We start from the raw sequence: 6,491 nt of genomic DNA on the forward strand, positions 1-6,491 counted from the left end.
GCCGCGGATTATTTTTTGGTGAAGCGGTTTTAATGTAGCTTCATCTGCTTTTTCCGGAAGATCAGGAGAATACTCCGCTTTTCGTTTTTTAACCGGTCTGTTTTTAAATCCATTCAGTTGCTTTAGCTAATTCTTCTTCATCCGTTGAGCATTCAACCTTATTTTCCAAATTCGGTATTTTGTTTATATCGGTGGACTTAAGCGGCTTTTCGGATTTTAGAGTATTTACTTTTAATAAGGGTTTTGTACATATTTATTCCATTTCCTCAAGCTTTTTTTTAATTACCCCGCCCTGGAGATGGTGTCTTAATAAAATGAATTACTTTTAAAATTTATTTATAATTATATAGTCAATTGCATCTGAATACCGTGTCTTGGATCCTTCGGATAGATGAGCATAATTTGTTAACTTTTTGCCTCTTTCCACGATAATTATTTATTTTGTGTAGCACGCACAATTACTCACTCTTTTAGCAGTGGAAGTCGAGACATACAATTTTTTCTAATATAAGGGAAAGGTGTCGGTAAACTTTTTGATAGAAGGTCGCAATGTCATCGTGGCGCTGGACCAGAGTCCCCTGATTTTCGAAGGTTCCTAAGACCCTTTTATCCGAATCATCAATCATCATGAGCCATTTTATGGAGTACGACAAATTACAAGGGTATTCTTGACCCTATCACACTCTTTTAAGATTCTATCTTCCTCTTTTATATTTCCCAATGGGTTAAATTTTTTTATATCGATTAATTACAACAGTAAATAGTTTTTTTCTTTGTAATAGCAATAATTTTTTTCCAATAATATTAAAATTTTTTTTTGTGAAAACAATTAATTACAACAGTAAAAATTTTCTTGTTACAGTAATTTAAGTTTTTTCTTTTCCTTTGTAATGTCAGTCACATTTTTTCAATAATTTTAAAATTTTTTGTAAAATCAATTAGTTACAAGAGTAAATAGTTTTTTGTAATAATAATTAGTATAGCGTACAGTAATAGTTTCTAGCTTTCCATAGGATTTTTTTGGCCCCGGGGTCTCGGATGATACTGCGGTGTCTTGATGTTTGCTGAATCCCTCGTGGTGCTACGTTTGTAGCCACTCGTCACACAGACATTATTATTTTTTTCACACTTGCGTAGCTTTACTTTTTTATTTTCAGGCTTTTTCTTGCATTTATGTGTATTCTATTTTTTGTTTTTAATTTAATTAAGTTTTGCACTCGCTTACTTACTGATTTTAAGGCTCTTTTTGCTACTTCGCGCGCGGGTCCCTGCTAGGGCGCCAGTTAAGAACTTTCAAGTTTGTTTTATAAAAAAAAAAGGTGCGTGGAGTCCCTACGCGCGGATGAAGTTATACCAAGAAATGCATATCATTTTGTATGAAAGAAAACTAGAAAACTTAAATTCACATTTTATAAATTTATTATAATTTATTATCTCCCCGAGCATGCCTTTGCCAACAAGTCGTCTTTTCGCGACGATGGCAAAAGCTAAAAATCATAAATTGCACAACTTTCTGGTGCTTCTCGCAAAAATCTGCGTCGATATGTATTCACGATCATACGTATACATACATACATATTTACCCATGTTTGTAGGCGAAGCTGCTACAGCGGCAAGGGGTGATAATCGGTGGCCATTACTTTACTTATGCCATAGAAATTCTATTGCTCGGAATATGGAAATGACAGCGAAATAATGCAAATATGCATATTTCTAAAGGTCATTAATTTCTTTGAAGAAATGAATGATCCTGAGAAATATAGTCTTAACTTTTCAACGGCCAACGCAGAGCATTTCAACCAAAAGGAATTTATTCATTAAAATCACCACTCAGAAGTCGTTTTATCCGTTGTAAGCGAACGATTTTCGAAAAAGCATCATTTCTAATATGCCACAAGACAAAATTAGAAATGAACTTCTTAACCTCACGCTGTCAGATAAAACGACAATACTTCGTCATCGCGGGTCGATTTCCAAAAAATGGTCCAACGCAGGGTATTTCAACAAAAGGGCACATAAAGTAGTTGAGAATTCGCAAAGGAAAGAAAAATCAGTATAACTTCAATAATGAACAAGCATCCAAACATACATATGCGCAGCAGCAGCAAGGAAAGAGGCTTTCGGAAGCTATTATAACTAAAACGGACACAAAATCTTCAAGAAAAGATAAGTACAATTTGTATTTTTTAATAAAAATTCATTTGCACTTACCCGCAAATATTCTGTGTTTTTTATTGAAAGCAGATTATTTTTCCCCTGTAGCAGCAATCCAAACAAAGCGCGTGCTTAATTTTTGCATTGCCGTTTTGTTTTGATCAGCTGTTCTCCTTTTGTTTCTCCTTTTTCGTATTCCCTTTGGTTTTGGCATTGCCAACTATTCAAAATATAAGCGAGGTTTTAGGGGCAGTGACTGAACATACCTATTGTCAGTAGCTTCCAACTATTTTCTCATTGAGGTATGGCCTCTGAGAACAGTAGTGGATGCACCCCCGAGAATCCTTTTAAAAGAAACTCAAAAATTATGAGAACACCTCCTAACGGAAAAAATGAGATATCCACCGCTGCTGGATCAAAAAGAGAATGCGAAAATGCCGACATAATTGAAAGTGGCAAACCTTCTGAGAAAATACAAAGTAGCGAAACTACCCAAAACTTTAACCAGTTGGGTAATAAAATAAAGGAATTGGAGAACATGATGGCTGGCCAAAGGCACATAAACCAGGCCATGCGCGACTTGGTAAGCAACATAGTGGCGCTACATGCTAAGGCTGAGAAAGGCGGAAAAAACCTACCCAAAAGGATTATGGTAGGGAAAGCATCCCAGGTTTCCCCAATAGGTAAGGAGGTAAATACCCCGAAAAGGCTGCGTGAGACAATAGGCTTTTTACCTCCAACAAAAAAGCCGAAAAATGTTAACAAAATGGATCAGCCCACCTACAGCGAGACAGCGAAATTAATGCAAGCCAATACAACGGTTAGACTCAACGCAAGCGAAGCTTGGGTGGACGTTGTTAAGAAACGAAGACCACTCGAACAGAAAATAAGATCGAGGCCAGACGCCATCATACTTACGAAAAAGGATGGTGCATCATACGCGGATATTCTCCGGAAAACAAAAAGCGACAGTGGCTTAGAGGAATTGGGCTCAAGCGTAACGTACATAAGAAAAACGTTGAAAAGAGATCTGTTATTACAACTGAAAAACCAAGCGGATAAAAAAGCCGAATCGTTCCAAAGTGCCTTAGAAGGAGTGGTCGGGGAAATGGCTGTGATACAGCCAAAAACCCACAACGTCATGATTATGTGCAAGGATTTGGACTAAATAACTTCTCCAGAAGAGATTTGCGAAGCTTTGCAAAAAGAGTGCGGAATAGAAAATCTGGGAAAAATAAACATTAAGAGCATACGAAAGACCCGAAGCGGAACACAAATAGCTATCTTATGCCTGCGCGCCCAGGACGCCAAAACTGCGCTAAAGGTAGGCAAAATAAAGATTGGGTGGTCTGTATGTCGACTCCGGGAATACTCCCCTATTCCCCGTTGCTTCAGGTGTTTCCATCTGGGGCACATGGCGCACAAATGTTGCAACCCTGTGGACAGGTCGTCTCTATGCACACGTTGTGGAGCCGGTGGACATGTAGCGAAGTTATGTACCTAACGATCCAAGCTGCATGCTTTGCAAAGGAGCGCACTCAGCCCTGAGTACTACGTGTCCCAAATATCTAGAGATGGCGAAATCGCTAGGGAAATGAGGATAATACAATTAATACCTAATCAGGTGGTTCCGTGGGAGAGTCTGGAGTTGGGAGTAGGTTAGGTTTAGCGGATTAAAGTTCCGCACTTCGGCTTTTGATGCTTCCTCCTACTTAAAAAAAAAGCAAGGAAAGAGGTAACAATCGGCGATCCATAGTATATTTTTTTCATGCATAACCAAACCATAATTAGGAAAACGCAATACAAGTGTCAATGGTGTTGGTGGTAAGCGCTTGAAAAGTTGCGACGAGCACGTAGGTTCAAATCCCAACAGAATTTATTTTTAATTGAATATGTCACCAACCAAAAATTGAAACATTGTTCTACAAAAACAACAACAGCATAAACATGGCAACATTGTGTTGTTGGTAGAAAAGCCGAGCTGTGCCGAAAGAAACGAACAAACGATCGCCGATTGTCACCACTTTGCTTGCTGCTCGAACATCTTCGCAGACAAGGTTGCGTAGATTCATATTGAGCAAAGTTGCGTAGATTCATATTGAGCAAGGTTGCGCAACCTGAATCTATCGCAATCTTTTCCGAACTCGTATAAGAAGTATAACTTCAAAAATATTTTCTGTCGCTAAGCTTTTTTATTGAATTCCAGCATAGAACCAAAAATTGCAATTAATTGTACCGAACGCTGGGTATACGTTTACCTCTGCAAGGGGTTGGGTATTCGCTGACGTTGCGTTTCCCACAGATTTGCACTGCTCGTGTCGCAGTCTCAGCGATTTGGTTTGAGTCTTATTGTGTTACAATACTTTTTACATGTGAGTAGTGCTTACTTATATATATATTTAAATGATCAGGAGGTGAGACAAGTTATAATCTGTGTGTCTGTCTGTCCTACAACTCCCACGCCCACAAAACACCATTGGAGGAAAACCTATACAATACCACAACAAATCATTATAATAAAATAAAGAGGATCGCAGTAGCAAGAGACACGTGTTAGCTAAACCCTTCACCTAACAGGTTTAATGTACATTTCTCTTAAATCGTCCAAACAAAAATAAACGAATTTTCTCAAGATAAAATCTGTAAGAATCTTTACCGACAATTTGAAAATAATTAAAATCGGATCACAGCCACGCTCACTCCACACATAACGGTACTGTTAAAAACTACTATGGTAAAAGCGCTGTGAATCAATAACTAAATACTCCAGAGACATTAAGTATTACCACCGACATGGTACTAGACAGCTTAATGAGAGGATAGGTCGGAATTGGAGCATTAACAGCAACAACAATGACAGTCTAGAAATCCAACGCAGAATAACTATTGCCAACAGGTGCTACAAAAACACTCCAGCTCTGAAAGTACATATTCGACGCAATACCCGCCGGGGGAAGCAGAAGAAGACCTTCACTCCGTTGAAAAGAAAAATCGCGTAAGCGGTGTGAACGCCTTTGAAGAAGAAGAAGGTCAAAATTGGCCAATAGGCGTGGCACCGCACTATCTTAGGTGAAATCACATACTTATGTATCTTGCGACCTGCTCGACCGATTTCAACAAAGTTCCGTACATTATTTAACATTGCTATGTCACAGTGGAAAAATAAATAAAACCGGGAAACAACTACGCCTATTTCCTACATAACACAATTTTAAATATCATTTGATTCTTTCACCTTTCGGCATACAAATCAACAAGCAATTTATACAACGCAACAAAACTTTGCACGAATAGTACCTTTATAGTATGCAACCTTATTATATAAATTGTCTAAATCCAACGAAAACTGTTCAAACCCCTAGAAACCGAATATTTGGACCCCAGTACCTATGGTTGTTTTTTACCACAAATATCGGTGGATGGGTGAGATATATAATAGAAATTTTGGATAAACCTTTCATGATAATAGTATATATCAATATTTCCCTTAGCTCCTATATACCCACTAGAACGATTTTCGAATTTCATAGTGAGTCAATGAAAATAAGAGACCGGGTTTGCTCTTTGGTTAAAATTGGGCAAAATTTGACTTAGCCCTCTTATAACAAACACAGCAATTTTACTCCATATGATTGGTGATAGTATGTGAGGTACCTTAATGAATCTCCCTACCGTCAACTCCCATATATGTATGTACTACATATGTATAATAATTTTCGTTTTTCCAACAAACCTGGTGATGTTGGATGTTAGTCAATGTATGAATTATATATGTACCTGAATCCGCGACACCGCTCGCCCCTAATGAAAAGCTAACAACAACCTTGGATGAGTGACTCCCCACTTGTTGACGACCATGGGTAACGCATTAAGGATTACGACGCATTCACCCCGGAGGATGAATGTCTAGACATAATCCGCATCAAAGCGAAATTCTTTCTTCAACATATCGCTAATTTACGAATACGCTCCGTCGGAAGAAAAGGACAAGATAGTTGTCCGAGTCCGAGTCAAAATCGTGCTAGGCGACTTTAACGTCAGGGTGGCCAAAGAAGCCTGACATCGACTCGGACAACTATCTTGTTGCAGCCAAGATACGCACCCAAATCTAAGCAGCAAAAACGCACTCAACAAACACAAGGAAGGGTTTGACGTCGAGGAGCTCCAATCACAACAGACTGCCCAGCGATTTTCTACTCGACTTGCAATCATGATGTCTGTGAACACTCGTTATAAGGGAGCATTTCAATTTCCTTACGTACAGCTGCAACCGAAACCATTAATTTTCGGAGAAACAGCTGGTACGATGAGGAGTGCCGCGTAGAAGCGGCACAACA

The 6,491-nt window shown here is 38.7% G+C and overlaps 1 non-coding gene across 1 annotated transcript; it reads right to left on the bottom strand.

Annotated features, from left to right (window-relative positions):
* Window positions 1–1,825: 1,825 nt before the first annotated feature.
* On the bottom strand, window positions 1,826–2,033 carry LOC120779958. Its single transcript, XR_005705774.1, has one exon. It is a non-coding gene; the product is annotated as a small nucleolar RNA U3 (small nucleolar RNA).
* Between the last annotated feature and the right edge of the window lie 4,458 nt (window positions 2,034–6,491).

The sequence above is a fragment of the Bactrocera tryoni genome, unplaced genomic scaffold (assembly GCF_016617805.1).
Source record: "Bactrocera tryoni isolate S06 unplaced genomic scaffold, CSIRO_BtryS06_freeze2 scaffold_11, whole genome shotgun sequence".
NCBI lineage: Eukaryota > Metazoa > Arthropoda > Insecta > Diptera > Tephritidae > Bactrocera > Bactrocera tryoni.